Below are 16629 nucleotides of genomic sequence, written 5' to 3'. Positions count from 1 at the left end.
AAAGACCGTCCTGTCAATCAAACACTCAACTGTCACTTTCACTGCTTTGTCTCTCACATCTCTGTCTCTGCAGATTTCAGTCTTGGCTGTCAGAATGGTGCATTCACTAAGCCATGGTTTTGTGTTTCAGTGTCTGCATTTGTGTGTGTGTGTGTGCGCGCTTTAGTAATGAGTCCAATGAGGTGTTGCACATGTCCAAATCTTAAATTTTTTTTGATACGCTAAGGGCTAATAACATATGTGTTCATATGTGCTAAAATTACCTGAAGAGATACTGAGAAAGAAAATCCTCTTTCACCGACAGAACCCTTCACAGTTTTCTCTTTTCTTCGTCCATTGTGGTTTGGCATAGTTGTGGATAAATTAACTTTGAAAGACATAATTTCCAAGTAGGCTGTACAATACATGATTGACTCAGACATCAACATGAGCCCCTTCAGTACCAGACTGGATGAACACACCGCTCACTGAGCTGTCATTGGTCATTGAAAATATAGTTCTTCTGCATTATAGAAAGACAGTTTTAAGAAGGGGTCTCCCAGACGTAGCTTCTGAGACATGCTGCTTGGCCACGTTTTAAATCCGATGTGTTTAGCAACACTGGAAGGTGGAGTGAAAGTCCAGTTCAGTGGTGCAGCGTCTTTATGAAGACATTTATAGTTTGGCTCTCAGTAGGTCACGTTAAAAGTGACACAAATAAATTACTGAAAAATAGAACTGAAAGGAGAAGTTCAAACCCTGGTCTTTCTCTTACCTCTACACAGCTGGCCAATCACTGTGTGGGAATATTGGACCTTCGAGAGACAGGGTTTTTGATGTTACCCGCCCATTTGTCAAGCAGTATACATTTTGCTAATTTTTAGGAGGTTATTTTTGTGACTATATTTTAAAAGTTGACAGTAGAGTGATGGCAAACCAGAGTAGAAGAGATTGGTCCGACATGCTACAAAGGTCCACCGTCGAGGACTTGGATGGTGGATGTTGTGGGTTTGAGATACTTAACCACACCCAATGCTGCTAAGACCGGATGAGTGGTGTGATGTTTGTTTGTAGTTGAAACACAACTGACCAGTTGGTCCCTGAACACATTGCTAGTGTGTCTATATACTGTAGATAATCTAGCTAATGCCTTGCACATTGTATTATAAAGAGCCATGAAGGCTGTGTCCACAAAGTTCATGTTTTTGGTCAACATCATCCTTTCTCGAGCCGAAACAATCACATACTACAACCGATAAACTGGAAAAGAATGATTGTGATTGGTGGTTCGCTGCATGTCACTCTGTACAAACCAACAATGTGTATCTGACAACTCTGAAGTGAGAGTAAGTTATGTAATATCAGCCTGTTTTGTAGATTAGTCATGGTGAATGTGAACCGTTGTAGTTTCAGTTCACATTGTGATGCAGGTGCTGAAACAATATATGGTGCAGCCCCAGTCCAGAGATCATTTGTGAATATTTATGGTTGTTCAGTCGCACTTTTTTTTTTAAGTATCTGCAAAAGTTAATTTTGATAATGATTTTGTTAATGATCTTCATCTAAACATCATTGATTATTCACAATGTCTGATTTGATTCTTTATTAGTTTTCACTGCAAGTACCTTGAAGCAAAAGTGGAGCTTGTGAGTTGTTGTCTGCGGGAGGCTCCTTCTATACATCCATCATATAAACACATGCACGTTCACACATGCACAGAGGGACACACACTGTCAGCAAGTGACTAATAGGGTTAATTGTCATGTAAAACCATTGCTGCAGTCAACTGTTCAGCCAATCACTCAAAAAATCTCTCACTCTCACTGTCTTTCTCATACACCCACCCACACACACACACACACACACACACACACACACACACACACACACATATATTTACACACCCTCCCATGGGATCTAGCCTTGCCCAGATGGCTTTTTTCCCGGTGGTTGTGTGCTTTAGCCTGTGTGTGTTTGTCACTCTATATGCTCTGTGTGTGTGTGTGTGTGTGTGTGTGTGTGTGTGTGTGTGTTAGACCTTGGCAGGCCACAAGGGGTTTTGCTGTGAACAAGGCGCATCTTCTCCGTCTAATTAATTTACTATTATATGGCACCTGTTTCAGGCTAGATAGAGCTGGGGGCACACACCCCTCACACTGAGCGCGCCCCGCACACACAAGCTGATGAAATGGAGAGGTAGTGTGGGGAGGTAGGGCAGAGAATCAGGGATGGACAGATGAAGAGAAAGGAGAGAGAATAAAAGACAGAGGAGAAGAGCATGGCAGAGGGCGAGGAAAGGAAGGAAGGAAGGAGAATTAAAAGGCAGGAGAACGGAGCAGTGAGAGGGAGGGAGGGAGTAATAAATGGGTTTTGAACTGATTATATTAAGCCAATCCTTTGATCATGTTTAAGGCCTTAAAATGGAAATGTGTTTTCTCTGATGGGGGCTGGAGGGACAGTGAGAGGCTGTGGGGGCTCATTACATTTCTACACTACAATAAATCACATAACACATCAGTTATAGACAAAGAAATCTGCACAGAATTCTACCAAAATCCTCCTTTGTGGAAAACACAGTCTTCAGCTGTTCCTCTTTATGATATAAGGCAAGATAGAGCTTATAAACAGTTTGCTTTATAAATGTACTTTCAGTTGTTGTGTGTCTTAGTTCCACTCCTAACTTTTCTCTTTACTGTAAATCAATTATTTTTGTAACTCTACAGCCCTATAATTTGCTACTTTTGCTGCTTTGCCTCAAAAACCCTGTTTCTTACTACAGTTAATGTTTCTACATAAACACACAATCATGGTAGCACTCTACTATACAGCTTGGTAATGGTGGAGTAATATTTTGGAAATCCCATAGTAATAGAAGTACAATATATCAGTAATAACAATATACAATAACTACTAAAACGAGTAAAGCAACAATAAGGACCTGGCAGTTTCTGTGTAATAACTGTAAAACAAAGCTGCTTAATTTAATAGTAATATCTGTAATTGGAAAGATGAACAACTTGACAGCTCCCCAGAAACCATCTTAAGCCACAGTTGTATAAGAGGTCTTTAAGCCCACCCCACCCCCATTGTTTTACCTTTTTAAATGGAATTTATCATGCTGCTTTGAGGTCAGTTTGGCCTTTTGGCTAAGATGTTTATCTGTAAGAACAGTTACAGTTACCTACAGCATTCAATTGGTTTACAATGTTGAAGTAGTTCTGCTTTCACAAGATGGTTTTATACCCATGTGTCACCTTGGGTCTCGCTCAAAGCTGTCAGTTACACAAAGAATGTTAGCAAGTAGTTTCAACCAGGAACCAGGTTTTTGGGGTTGTTTAGCACAGGAGGCCAGTGTGGTAGACAAGAGATGCAGATGCAAGCATCTACACTATGTTGGTAGAATTACAAGTAATTTTTAAGGGGATCTTCTGATAACTGGATTTTAGGATTTAAAAAAAAAAAATCAGGTGTAAGGTGTCTTTAATACGGAGGCACAACAGAACCTATTTTGTACTCATTTAGCAAAACAAAAGATGAAAAACAACAGTGGGTGAGAGAAAATGATGTTACATACACTTTTGTTACCTATAGTAAAAATTACAACCCCTATTCAAAAAAAGTTGGGACAATACAGTATGTAAAATGTAGAATAAAAACAGAATGCAATGATTATTTCATTTTGAATTTGATGGCAGCAGCACGTGTCAAAAAGTTGGAACGGGGTGATGTTTACCATTGTGTAGCATCCTCTCTCCTTTTAACAAGGGTCTGTAAACATCTGGGAAGTGAGGAGACCAGTTGCTGGAGTAACCTTAATACCATGTAAGAGATACAATACATAGGTCAGATTTTTGAAATATACCTGAAACATTTGGTGTGATGAAGCAGTCAAAACGGAGCCAAACAATTAGTATTTTACATGTTACGAGTAAACGTGTGATTCAAAATGTCAATATCGTCAAATTACACTGAGGATTTGACTGAAAAGAAAACTTAAATGAGGATTTTTTGTTTTTAAGTTCCATGTGGTAAACTGTTCTATCACTGTGCCCCTTTCTTGTCTTATGCGTAATTTCTTGTATCAGACCTGCACAGTCTGTCAGTCATTTTTGCAGTCAGAGTAACCCATCATCCCGGAGCTGAATACACTTAAATTAAACACAGTACAAGTTCTTTCCATTTGTGGGAAGAAGCAAAATAAAGCATAAATGATACAAGAACAACTGCGCTCCCAGTACGGTGATACGCTGCCACCTCATCTTCTCTTCCTCTTTCTCTTTCGGAGTTCATTAGTTTCCAGCCCGGTGCTCCTCCTGGATTACCATAACCTGTGAGCCATGAAACGCTACAAAACAATTTTCTGCTTGTTAAAAAAAAAAAAAAAAAAAAAAAAAAAAGAGAGAGGGGAAAAAGGCAGCCCACCTCGCTCTGCTGCCTCCCACAGCCACGGAGAGGAGAGAGGGCGGGGAGGTTACACTACCTGTATGTTTTTCTAATGAACACCACACTGAACTAATAAAAACATGTCAGGCAGAGAGAGATGCTGGGAGTAAAGGGGTGGATAGAAATACAAGAAAGTGGAAGTAATGCAGACAAATACCTCTGTATTAAACTGGTGATAACTAGTTAAATATGACTTACATGATTTCCAGCTGTGCGCAGCCTAACAGACTGCATAATGAAATCTAATTAAATTAATCTGCTAACACTGGAAGTGATAAAGGTAAATTCCATTTTACCACAGCTTGGATTTGTATTGCATGTGATAACACTATATATTACAGTTCCATCCCTCAACAGATCAGACGGGTGGTAAACAAACTAGTAAAAAGAGATTATCTAAAGGAGGTAAAGAAAAAAATAAGCTCACCCAAAATGTTGGTAATAATCCCTCATTTGGCCCCTTTCTATGCCAAGTATGAAAGACCTAGTTCAATGGTCCAAATTGAACTAGGTCATTGTCTGGAAACTAGTGTATGATGAATGCCGGCAAAATACAGATTGGGAAATATTTGGAATTCTGGGCTTTATTTTGTCTTTCAATCAATTTGTGATCCTCGGATTGTATGTACAACATCTGTGACTGTTGGCTCACGCTTCTGTCTCTGTTGGATTATAATTTAGACCTGGCACTACCACTCGGTGAAAATCATTGTCTTTTAGCAGGAAAAGATAAAAGGAGCTCTGTATTTTAAATAAAGTAGTTAGTACCTACAACACACCTACAACTACTGTTTTAAGAGCTAAAATGATTTTGCTAGTGCCAAGAAGTAGCAAGTGGCCAGAAGTGACACATCACTCTTTGCTGATGATGCTGTTTCCTTTGTCCTCATTTATCATTTTGTATTTTGTATTCCATACACAACCCTACCTATTAGGTACTCACAAATAGTAAGAATACTTATTACGGAGTATTAAAAGTATTAATGTAAGTTACCATATTACTTTCTAAGATGGTAACCTACTACTTTTAAGTTTCTTCTGCTTTATTCTTGCAACATGTTCCCATAAATTACCACCCAACCCATTACCATAGAACTCTCCAAATATCAGCTAGACATTAGCTAGACATACAACGCATAACCTGTTTTTTTTTTTGTTTGTTTGTTTTATGACTGGTCTTACACAGACTACCAAAACAAGCTTAAACTGCTTTTTAAATCAAAGTACCTGCTCCTCAGCTCAGAGTTGTGAGCTACTGACTCACCTCTTCGTGCCTAGAATGATTAAATGTGGTTAGAAAGTACATAATGAACTTTCTCAAGTTTGATTGTATGATTTCTCAGTATGATTGTTTTCATGTAGTAATAAATTAATTGCATAAAAGGAACTTAAAATAATATTACGAAACTTGTGACGTAAACGATGAGAAACGTGGAAATACTTAGAGGAGTAACAATATAACGCATTGCTTTGGGAACATATTACTACCACCACTGATTATAAGCAACCACATACTCTAGATTTATGCAGATTATAATATATATATATAGTAAGTGAAAAAATATTTGTATATCCCACAATCTTTTAAATGAAGTACAGAGTACTTAAAAGTAATCCAATTTATAATAAACCTGGTACTGACCTGTTTCCTAGTTACTTCAAAAACAGGTATGCTGTATGCAGATTAATTAAAATTTTTGTTCTATGCCACTAAACTTTGTGCTTCCCGTTATCCCATGATGCCTTGCTAATGTTTCATTTCCTGACAACCAGTTGGCTCAGATAAAGCATCTTGCTTCGTTTAAGGTGGACTCTCACCTTAATGTCCTCACTAATTCAACACGGTCAGTTTACATTACCCTCCGCTCTCTGTATTTGTTCAGATAAAATTGCTCCTCCTGCATATTAAAAAAATCAGACTTCTCTGTGTTGACGGCTGAAACATTTGAAGGTGTTTTCCTGTGAATGTTGACCTATTAGTTTTGGCTGGGTGGTCCTTTTCTTCTCAAACATGCAAGGCACTTTGGAAAACAGCAGGAACAGGACTATGTGCAGTACCCAGGTACTTTTTAATTTAGATAAAATGTGTAAAAGTACTATTTAATAAATGTCATTTCAGGCGGTTTTTAAGTGTGTACTTTACTAAGTCACAGTGGATCTGATCTCACCTTTTTTTTTCATTTATAATTTAAAAATTTTCTCTATTTTTGTTTGTAAGGGCTTCATTTCCATTGCGCTTCAGTTTGAGGTAGCATCAGTGTACACAGAACTTACTGAGTATGATGGCAGATGTTTTTAACGTCCATCCATTACACTTAACCCCTTTCCTGTTCAGGGTCGCATGGGACTTCAGCCTATCCCAGCTGGACCCTGGATACACAGACAGACAACCGTTCACACTTACATCACCAATTAACTTCACATGTTGGTCTTTGGACTGTGAGAGGAAAACTGAGTACTCAGAGGAAACAGACATAAGCACAGCGAGAACATGCAAACTATACACAGAAGGGCCATTGCTGGAAGGTAGATTCGAACCACATTAAATGACAGTAATGTTAATGTTTCCTTGTGTAGGATCTACTTTTTGGACTGCCCGTTTTCTTCTGAGATGAGACGTTGATGTGAGATTGTGGTTTTCCTAGTAAAGCTGTAGAAAGTAAAGTGTTTAGTCTGGCCCATCTCTGCAGTCTGCCCCGCCCATTCTCATTCCTGTGGTAAATGCTGACGAATGGTACCCATTCGCGCTCATAAGGAGGTGGAGGGGATGGTGGATGCTGCAAGAAGACACAGGACTGTTCCACAGGAGTCCGGGGTTCGACTCTATGCGTTGTGTGCTTCATTGATGATTGTATCACAACGTGGCACACATGGTTACTACAGTAAGGAAGTACATGTGGGCCGTTGTCACTGTTTGTTGCGTTTTGTTTTAATGTCATTTTTCTTCAAACCTAACCTTACCCTCAAGTTTTTGTGCCTTACCAGTTTTTCTAAAGTAACATTACCCTGAAGTTGTTTTACCAACCCTAGTGTGGTTTTGTGTGTATAAAGTCGTTCCTAGTATAGTAACACCAGAGGCTATCTTTGCCTAAGATATGATGCGCCAAAGGACGTACGTCGCCACATCACGGTTGTCGCTCTCTTTTATCATTTCTCATGCCGTGTCTTCATTTAAACACGCGACACACTGTAATAGTCATCAGTTTGACATGTAGCTGCCCTCACGTAGTTATATGGATTAAACAAATTCTTGATGCAAACAATTTGCATTAGATTCATGGCAAACAAATGTGCATGGACAAGGAATTGGGTGAAAATTGTCTTGAGTCAGATAAAAATAACTAGATTTACTGTGTTCATACTGATCTTCAAATGTATAAAATATATTGGTTGATGTTTCCATTGAAGGATCACAAGAAGGGATAAGGCTTATTTGTTTCTTTAAGTAGCAAATATGTTTTTTCAAACACATGTACACATCTCACAAGCTGCTGTTTTCCATCCTATTATTTATTTTCTCACTTTCTTCTTCCTCTCATTTCCACATCTGTGTGTGCGTGTGTTTGTGTGTGTGCATGTGTGCACACAGATGATTGCAGTCTGAAGGCTCCCCTACTTACCTTGGCGTGAACAATAGAAAGCTGTGAATAGGAGGTGCTCACGTGGTTTACTATAATGGCCTTGCAGGGCCAGGCAGTGTGTGTGTGTGTGTGTGTGTGTGTGTGTCTGTGTGTCTGTGTCTGTGTGTGTGCGCGAGAGTGAGAGACCTATAGAAACAATGCATGTGCTGCTGGCTGTATAATTACAGGCATAATCTTACTATGCAGATGCTTTCATTCACCAAAGGGGGGGGAGAGATACAGTTACATCGAGGGTATAGCTTGCAGTATATTAACAATAATCCAGGTTTACTCTGTTTATGGATGTTGTAATAGCAGCACTGACACGTGGACCGAAACAGGTGAAATTACAGTGTATCATGGAAGTGTAGAAATGAACAAAAATGGCTGTGTAGTTCAGCACGCGTTCGTGACACTGCCCCAAGAAGGGCAAAAGGTAATATCCTCTGAATCTGTGCCATTCACCAGCCGTTGTAGAGAATGTGGAGTTGTCGTCGTGCTGTGTTAACTGTCGGGAGATTTAGGTGCCATCTTGTGAGATTTCCCCTGCTCCTTTATTGGTTACTGGAAGACTTGTGTTGTAACTTTTTGTCATGATTCTGAAAAGCATCACCACAGTAATTTAGTGCTGCTGCCTTGGGACTTGCACCGAGCCACTGGAAAACATGTATCATTATTAGTGTTTCTGAAAGTCACTGCTTGCTATTAAAAGTCAATTTATCCAGCTTATTTTTCTTCCTCTTTTTTTCAAAGAGTTTTTAGCCAAACAAAAGCAGCTAATCTGTTCTAACCACTGTAGCAGGCACCAGGTGAATCGAAACCACGCGTGAGATTTGTGCATCTTGTTGGTGTCAGGTTATTGATTGCACGTGTTAAGTAGAAGTATTTTAAATTTTCATATGACAATACAGTTTTAAAAAAACTGTTTTTATCCACTGCTTCACACACCTATTTTTCAGGGTTTAAAATTGACGGTAATATGAACATCATTGAGCTGGGATTCAAAAAGAAATCCATGAGAAATCTTCGCCTTGACAGTTTTTGTTTAGTTAAACAAGTCATATATTTATTGGATATTATTTTTTTATGGCTAAATGACTGAAAAGCATAAGGTAAACCCAAAGGGAAATGTACCTTGTAAGACATGTTGAAGACTGTCAACACACTGTTAAACAGTTGTTTTACGTAATGTCTCTACTTGTCTTCACTCCTGTAACAACTGAGCTCATTCGCAGAGATCAGACGGAATATTTTACTTGCTTTTAACAACACTTTGGTTTTACACAAAATGTGATCTTGCATTGCCTGCAGTAATTTAGTGCATCAGATTAAAATTGAAGAGTAAAATTGTAGGGAAAACGTTTGTTCATAGCTACCTCCATCCACATACCTACTATGTATGTCAGTGTTGCCATGTATTTTTATTAATTCTTGCATGATTTTGCCCGATAGCCACTGGTTCTTAAATAGAATAGTCACTATTATAATAAATGGCGTTTTTACGTATAACGGCATTAATATTTCACCCAGTATATTTGAGAGGATATGTCACTGTAAACTGTTGTGTTTTATTTTGGTGGGCTTCCTGGCTGGTTGAAGTTCATCTGGTTTTGCTCTTGCATCCAGGTGCTAAGTCCGATTTCCTTTTATTAGCGGCCACTCCTGGTCTTGATTTGTGGGTTAATATTGTTGACACTGTATTTGCTTTCTAGTAATAACATTTGTTCTCGTGAGTCACGATCAGTGTCCAGCCCACAGTGTTAGATAGAGATAAACCCAACACTCCTAATGTAGATTCTTTTGGCTCTCTCTCTCTTCTCCTCTTCTCATCTCCTTGCTCTCTCGCTCATTGTCTAGAAAAGATTACAGAGAGGGAGAGGCTTTGAGTGAAAGAGATAGAGGAGGGGGAGAGCTCGAATCCTCAAGCCTAAGTATTTAGCAGCCAGTTAATGTACTGAGGGATAATACGATGTGTCCACAGGCAGCGTCTTTATGTCCGATGTGTTTTTACCAGCTTCTCAGCAGCTTGGCAGTGTTTACACACTCTAATAACAAGTGGCGTCTTTCAGGGACCCTTTGGTTCATTCACCATTCAACCAGCAGTCCAGCTTTAGCCTAATCCACACTCCCCTCGCCCCTCAGCTCACCACTTCCACACAAAACACAAGATTTCAATTTTTTCACTGTAATTGCCTGGTTTTTAATTCCACACATCTCATCAAGCCAAGATTGGAGCTCTAGCCAGATTTCAGGGAGGGGAGGTCATCCAGGGACTGTTGGACAGTGAAGATTTCGGGGCAGGAGAGGCACAGATTTGGGCGGCTTGGAAGTGGAACTGGGCGAAAGGGAAGTAGTTGGAAAGTGGTCTGCGTGGGTACGATAAAAAGTAAGAAATTCAAACATCTTAGTTTTTGAACGGCTGAAGCTCGCTGTCGCCCATTGTGGCAATATGACGGCTCAGAGCTGTTTGAGTAATCTGCTCTATACTATGAGAGGGGCCTGCTGGGGCGGGGGTTGGAGGGATGGATGGATGGATGGAGAATAAAGTAGCAGATGGTTAAAAAAAACAAGGAGTTTGTGGGTGATATTAAATGCAAACTTTCGTCTTTGATACAGGGCTGCTGTGTGGCCAATGAGCAGGTAAAATCCTGGGCAGTGACCAAAATAAGCTCAAGGTGACACTAAATAATGTGTTTACAAGAAAATTGCAGAGGGGGCTTTAATTGTGTTTGTGTGTGTGTGTGTGTGTGTGTGTGTGTGTATGTGTGTGCTACTCACCTTCTATATGATTCCTCAATGCAGCCTTATTGCTGTGGTCTAACGGGACACTTTTGTAGATTTGTTATTATTGGTATTACATTTTCTGCCGCTGCTTGAAATTTCAAAAGTCCCATGTATATTTGCTTCACTGCTGCTTGTGTGGGTTTTCTCCCACAGTCCAAAGACGTGCACGTTACGTTAACTGGTGACTCTAAAATGCAGGTTGGTGTGGATGGTTGTCTGTATGTGTTGGCTCTGTGATAGACTGGTGACCTGTCCACGGTGGACCCTGCCATTTGGCCAGTGACAGCTGGTCTTGGCTCCAGCACACGCTAACGGAACAAGCGTTGAGGTTATGAAAGTATGTATGGTTGGACATTATTATTGTGCGTCGCTTGAACTTCATACTTTTTGACCTATAAACCCGGCTTGACGGTGGATTCAAGAATTGTTCTTCTAGATATTGGAGTAGTCAGACAAAGGTTGTTTTTGCAGAGTAGTTAAATTAATGACTTAATGCTTCCTTGATTGCAAAAACAAATTTGGTCTCAGATTTTAAGGATTGTTGGGAATTGACTGTAACTGAATTTCGTATTTTATATGGGGAGTATTTGTGCATGTGTATCAATATGTTGTTATACCTGGTGCCACCTCCATCATGTATTGACCCTTTTTTGTTTGTTTTCTGTGTGTCTCTTGCTTTGATAAGATTGTCTTCACGCACACACTAAAGTAAGATAACAGTGTCCATTGTCCACATGTTGTATATTTGCATATGCAGTGTACTTTCTCTGGGTTATACTGAGTTTCACACCTCTGTAAATGTTAAGCTGTGTAGTTCCCATCGTCAAACCATCTGCTTTTCCTGCTGTGATGATCTGATTGTGGCTCCTCTAAACAGAATCTGCCCATATTTATCTGATCTAAACACAGTTGACATAATGCGGATTCGCACTACGCCTCTCTCCCTCACACGTACTTGCAGCGCTATCATCTTCAAGTGGACAGGAAAAAGGCTTTGATTTTCTTTTTTAATTTGGCTTCTGCTTGGCGCTGGGATGCTTTCCAAAACTCACTTTTCCTGCACTCTGCATCTCTCGCACCATCTCTCCTCTTGTCTCTTCCACACCTGTTAGCGCCCCACAGATGTGTGCTCGCTGCGCTGTGTATTTGTTCGAACAACAACACCATCTCCATCATCAAGCCCAGGATGAGCTAAAACAATCAGGCAGCATTTAAGCTGAGCGCAGGCCAGCTGCACTGCCCATTACCTCCATTCACACTCAAATGCACTCTCACACACACACACATAGTCTTTTGTAGCTCGCAAACATGCAATGTGTGAATATGAATATACTGCACATCCCATCACTCATTAAGGTTTATGCCATTCCTCATTTGTCTGCCTCTGCTCATCATTAAGCTGCTTTGATAACACCTTAACGAAGGACAAAAGAGGGATATTGTGACAGCCACTGTTTGTCTTTCGTGTCTTCAGAGTTTTAGATTTATTGCTAATGAGGATGAGGGAAGCGTTGATTGTCTTAGATGGACGGCCTTACACACAATCACTGCAGTTGAATTTTGTTTCAGCATTACGTGAAGAAATGCTGCAGTTCTCTCTTATTGTTGCATCAAATTTCTCATAAGAATGGAAACTTCAGAATAAGAGCTACAGGTGAGAGACTAGAGACTGTTCACATTCATTTTACAGCCATGCAAGATGGAGGTCGTGAGGACGCTGTACTATTATAACATCAGGCTACATGTCACTCACATACTCACTTAATGCATTAATTTGAGTAATAAGGTTCAAAGCATAATCATAAAACTACTTTAAAAAGTAGCAATTGAGCTCTTATTGGCAGTTTACTCTGAGACTTCTGATGTTAGTGCTTTTAGATCTTAAAGCCGCTTCATACTGGAGACCATGGCATTTTTATTCCCCATCTGAAGTGCTGTGGCATTCAAGGACCAGCTTTTAAATGTCTCAAATCATATCATCATATTTCACTAACAGGAGCTATTCAGTCAACCTTGGTATTTTTTTCATTCTCTTTGGCTATTTTCACCTGAGGGGTACCCCAAGAGTCTTTCCTGGGTCCCCTTTTATTTAGTTTGATCAAGTGTATGTTCTCCATTGAAGCCTGGAGGTTGTGCAGCATTGTTTGCTGTGTTTCATCTTTGGTTGATTCCTGTCTGTTGAATCGTTGACTATTAAAATTAGCATCTCTGCTATCTGGCATTCGATTCCTAGTCATTCATCAAAATGTTTGCATTTCGTACCCCTTGAAAAAACTGAATATAACTGAAAAAGAAAGCAATGCAGGAATTGCGTATTGAAACGCGTAAGAACCCTTCGACGCAGTGCATGGTTAACTGCTACAAGTTAATAGAAACACATGGGTAATAGTAGAGCTACTAGCCAACCAGTCTACCTAACAGGTGGCTTTTTCTAAGATGAGGTCGGCTCAGTGTTACAGACCTTTAGGCCTCTGTAGACTGTGGAAAGTCTTCTGAATAAGCTATTGGTGTATTTAAAGGAAAACTGTGTGTTACAGCAGCGTGAAGATGTGGTTGGTGTATTTAACCAATTAACTGCAGGTCTTAACCTGTGGTACTGAGATGACCTACAGGCCTGAGAGGTTAATAAACTATCTCAGCTCTATGTAATTGACAAACAGACACACACACACATGGTCACAGAAATAACATGCTCTGATGCTTTTTCACTCCAGTCCCTCTTGCTTTTTTTTGTCCTTGGATTCTTTCATCTCCCCCTCCATCTCTGCTCCTACCCCCATTTCATATTGTAGGAGGTAGAATGTGTATGTGTGTATGTGTGTTTGTGTGTGCATGTGTGTGTCCGTTGTGTATCATTCCTCATGCGAAGCCTTGGCGAAACTATCAGTGTTATCTGCTAACTTTACCACCTGTGTTAAATTGAATGCAGTGATGTGGAAGAAGCGTCTACCCTCCTCTCTTTTCTCTCTCTACCTATCTCTCCCTCGCTCTGCCTTCCATTGATTCCTCTTTACCCTCCCCTCTTTCCACCCTTTTTGTCTATTTCCTTTATTCCATTTACCCCACCCTTCACCCCTCTCCTTTACCTCCCTGTGTATCATCCTACTTTTAAAGAGTGTGTGTGTGTTTGCAGTCAGGGAGGCTTCAGGATTTTTGATGTCCATAAATAAGAAGCCCTGGTGTAAGTTTGGTTATGCTTTTTAAGTTCAGCCCCCGTTGCAGGACAGCCCCTGCTTGCTCTTAAATTTGCGAATTCATGTAATAATTTTGTCATGTTACACAACTGGGATCATTAACTTGAACAAAGTTTCATATCATCTGACAGTTGTTTTCTTCTCCAGTACTGTGGTTCTCCACATTTATTTTAAATGAAACATCTGATGTTATGTACAATGAACATATGGACTTTGCTTAAATGACTTATGAATTACTAGGTAGGACATTAATAATATTACCATCATACACTAGGTAAAAATTATAGATGTCTTTCATACTTTGGCTACTATGATGATAAAACTGTTTGGTACAATTACATTGTTCCATTAAAATGTCATTGAAGAAACCTTAGGTTTAAAGACCTTGTAAATTATTATTATTATTATTATTAATAATAATAATAATAATAATAATGATTATTATTATTATTGTTATTTCTCACCCAAAGAAGCCAATAAGTGTGTTTCTGTCTACTTTTATTCTCTACAATAGTGTATATAGACACCTGTTTATCAACATACTCATGCATATACACGTCGAATCACACACACACACTCCCAGCCAAGTGTGTTATTCCCATGCAACAGTGCAGAGTGGATCAGCAGCAGAGCAGAAAGATTTGATTTGTGTGTGTGTGTGTGTGTGTGTGTGTACACTGCTCCTGCTGTAATAAAGCATGTACCATGACTCTATAGAATCTATCTCCCTCAGTAGATTTCACCCCTCACTTCATTTCCTTAATGACTAAAACAGCACCCCTCCTCAGTGTGTGTGTGTTTGTGTGTGTGTGTGTTATCAGGAAACAAGACTGTGGAACACATACATAGATGCAAGCTCACAGCAGCATATATATTTTTGTTTAAGTATTGCAGTGGGTTTCCATCCATTTGTTGTAACGAAAAGAAATGTAAAATGGTTGGGTTGTTGCAGCCTTACCTTTAAATAAATAGCAGTGTTTTACTTCTAGTTTTAGTTTCTGTTTTTCAGCTAGGTCTTGCTGTGTTTGGTGTGTTGTTGTGCCCTTGTGACTAGTTTAACCACAATCTTAATTATGATTAACTGTCCTAATAAAGTACTAATACACACTATTCTCATGATCAGTACATTGTGGGTGGTGTACAGTAAACATTACAAACTAAAATGTGCAAGATAATCTGTGAACATTCCAATAGAGGCTCAGCATTAATGTTAAATGATGTTCTGACCTGTCCGTTGGCCCTAACACGTCATGTACCAAACACATCCAGAGATTTAGACAGTATAGCAGCACATGCAGAGACTAAAAAGTGGTGGCCAGCATTATCTCTGATACCCTGCACTGGCTGTAATGGAACCCTACATATCAAAAACATAACATGCTAAGCTACTTTCAGGCCTCTCCAGAAGCAATCCCTTTAAATAAGTATGTGGTGACTTTAAAATCTGAATCTCAGAGGTAGCATTTCAACTCTGTTTTCATCAGAAACTTTTAAGAAATACAACGTCAATACCGTTTTGCTCAAATCAGTGTGTTTTTTATTTTAAGGCTCATAAACTCAAAACCTTTTCCCTCAATGCATATATTGCATGTGGCTATAAAGTTTTGAGTCTGTGTGCAACCTCACTAGTCTATTTTTATTTTTATTTTTTTTCTCCACCAGATACCTAAACCATACACTTTACATCCTGACCAGGTGTCTGACGCATAATCAGCTTAATCCAAGCAGGTAGTCCTCATTTTTCTTAATCGCCTACCATCATTCTATGAACTGCATATGTACGAAATATTTGTTACACATAAAACATATGGAACACCATTTTTTCAGCTTTGTTCTTCTGAAGGAGCTTATATATCCCATCATAGCTGTCTGCATGGTATATCTCGATAAATACTTGCAATTCCCCTCTATATATGTCTGCGGCTTTTGCCTGGTTGGGGGGAAGATGGTAGGCAGTATTTGGTGTGGGTATATAGATATAGACCCCCATTCACCCTACAGAGAGAGAGGGGGGTGGAGAGATAGGGATGAAATTCATTGAAGTGGTTCTGTAAAATAGACTTTGTTCAGGTAGTCACTTTGTTTTCATGCTGATAATATTCATTTAGAGAGGGAGATCTCTTTTCCTTTTCTTCTCTTCTCCTCTTCCTCGTCTTGCTCTCCTTAGTTTAGCTCCTGGCCGCGGGATTAGCCGCCAGAGAAAATGCAGGGTAAAATTAGCCTCCGGCTGTCCTCGCTGGCCTCGACCATTGATTTTCTGCCACAGATGGAGAAAAAATGCTTGGGCTTAATGTTCTTAATACCAGCACAGGGAAGGGTTTTCCTATTGCTTTGGGTTTTGTTTAGCTGCCACCCTGTTAGACTTATAGACTTTAGTGGAATGGCATCAATAATTTTCTTATGTTTAATCAAATCTAAACATATTGCACCACACTGTTTAGTCAGATCACTAATTTAATTTAAGATTCAATCTGATGTCTTACCAAGGGAGTGAAATGACAATGATTTAGTGGATGGATGTGAATAAGTAGAGAGGTCAATTCATAATGACACATACAATACACATTGTGGGCAACATACTGTAATTTGTCCTGACCTAGATTATGCAC

This window comes from Channa argus, chromosome 8, assembly GCF_033026475.1.
Source record: "Channa argus isolate prfri chromosome 8, Channa argus male v1.0, whole genome shotgun sequence".
NCBI classification, from domain to species: Eukaryota; Metazoa; Chordata; class Actinopteri; order Anabantiformes; family Channidae; genus Channa; species Channa argus.
This window is presented reverse-complemented; position numbering follows the sequence as displayed.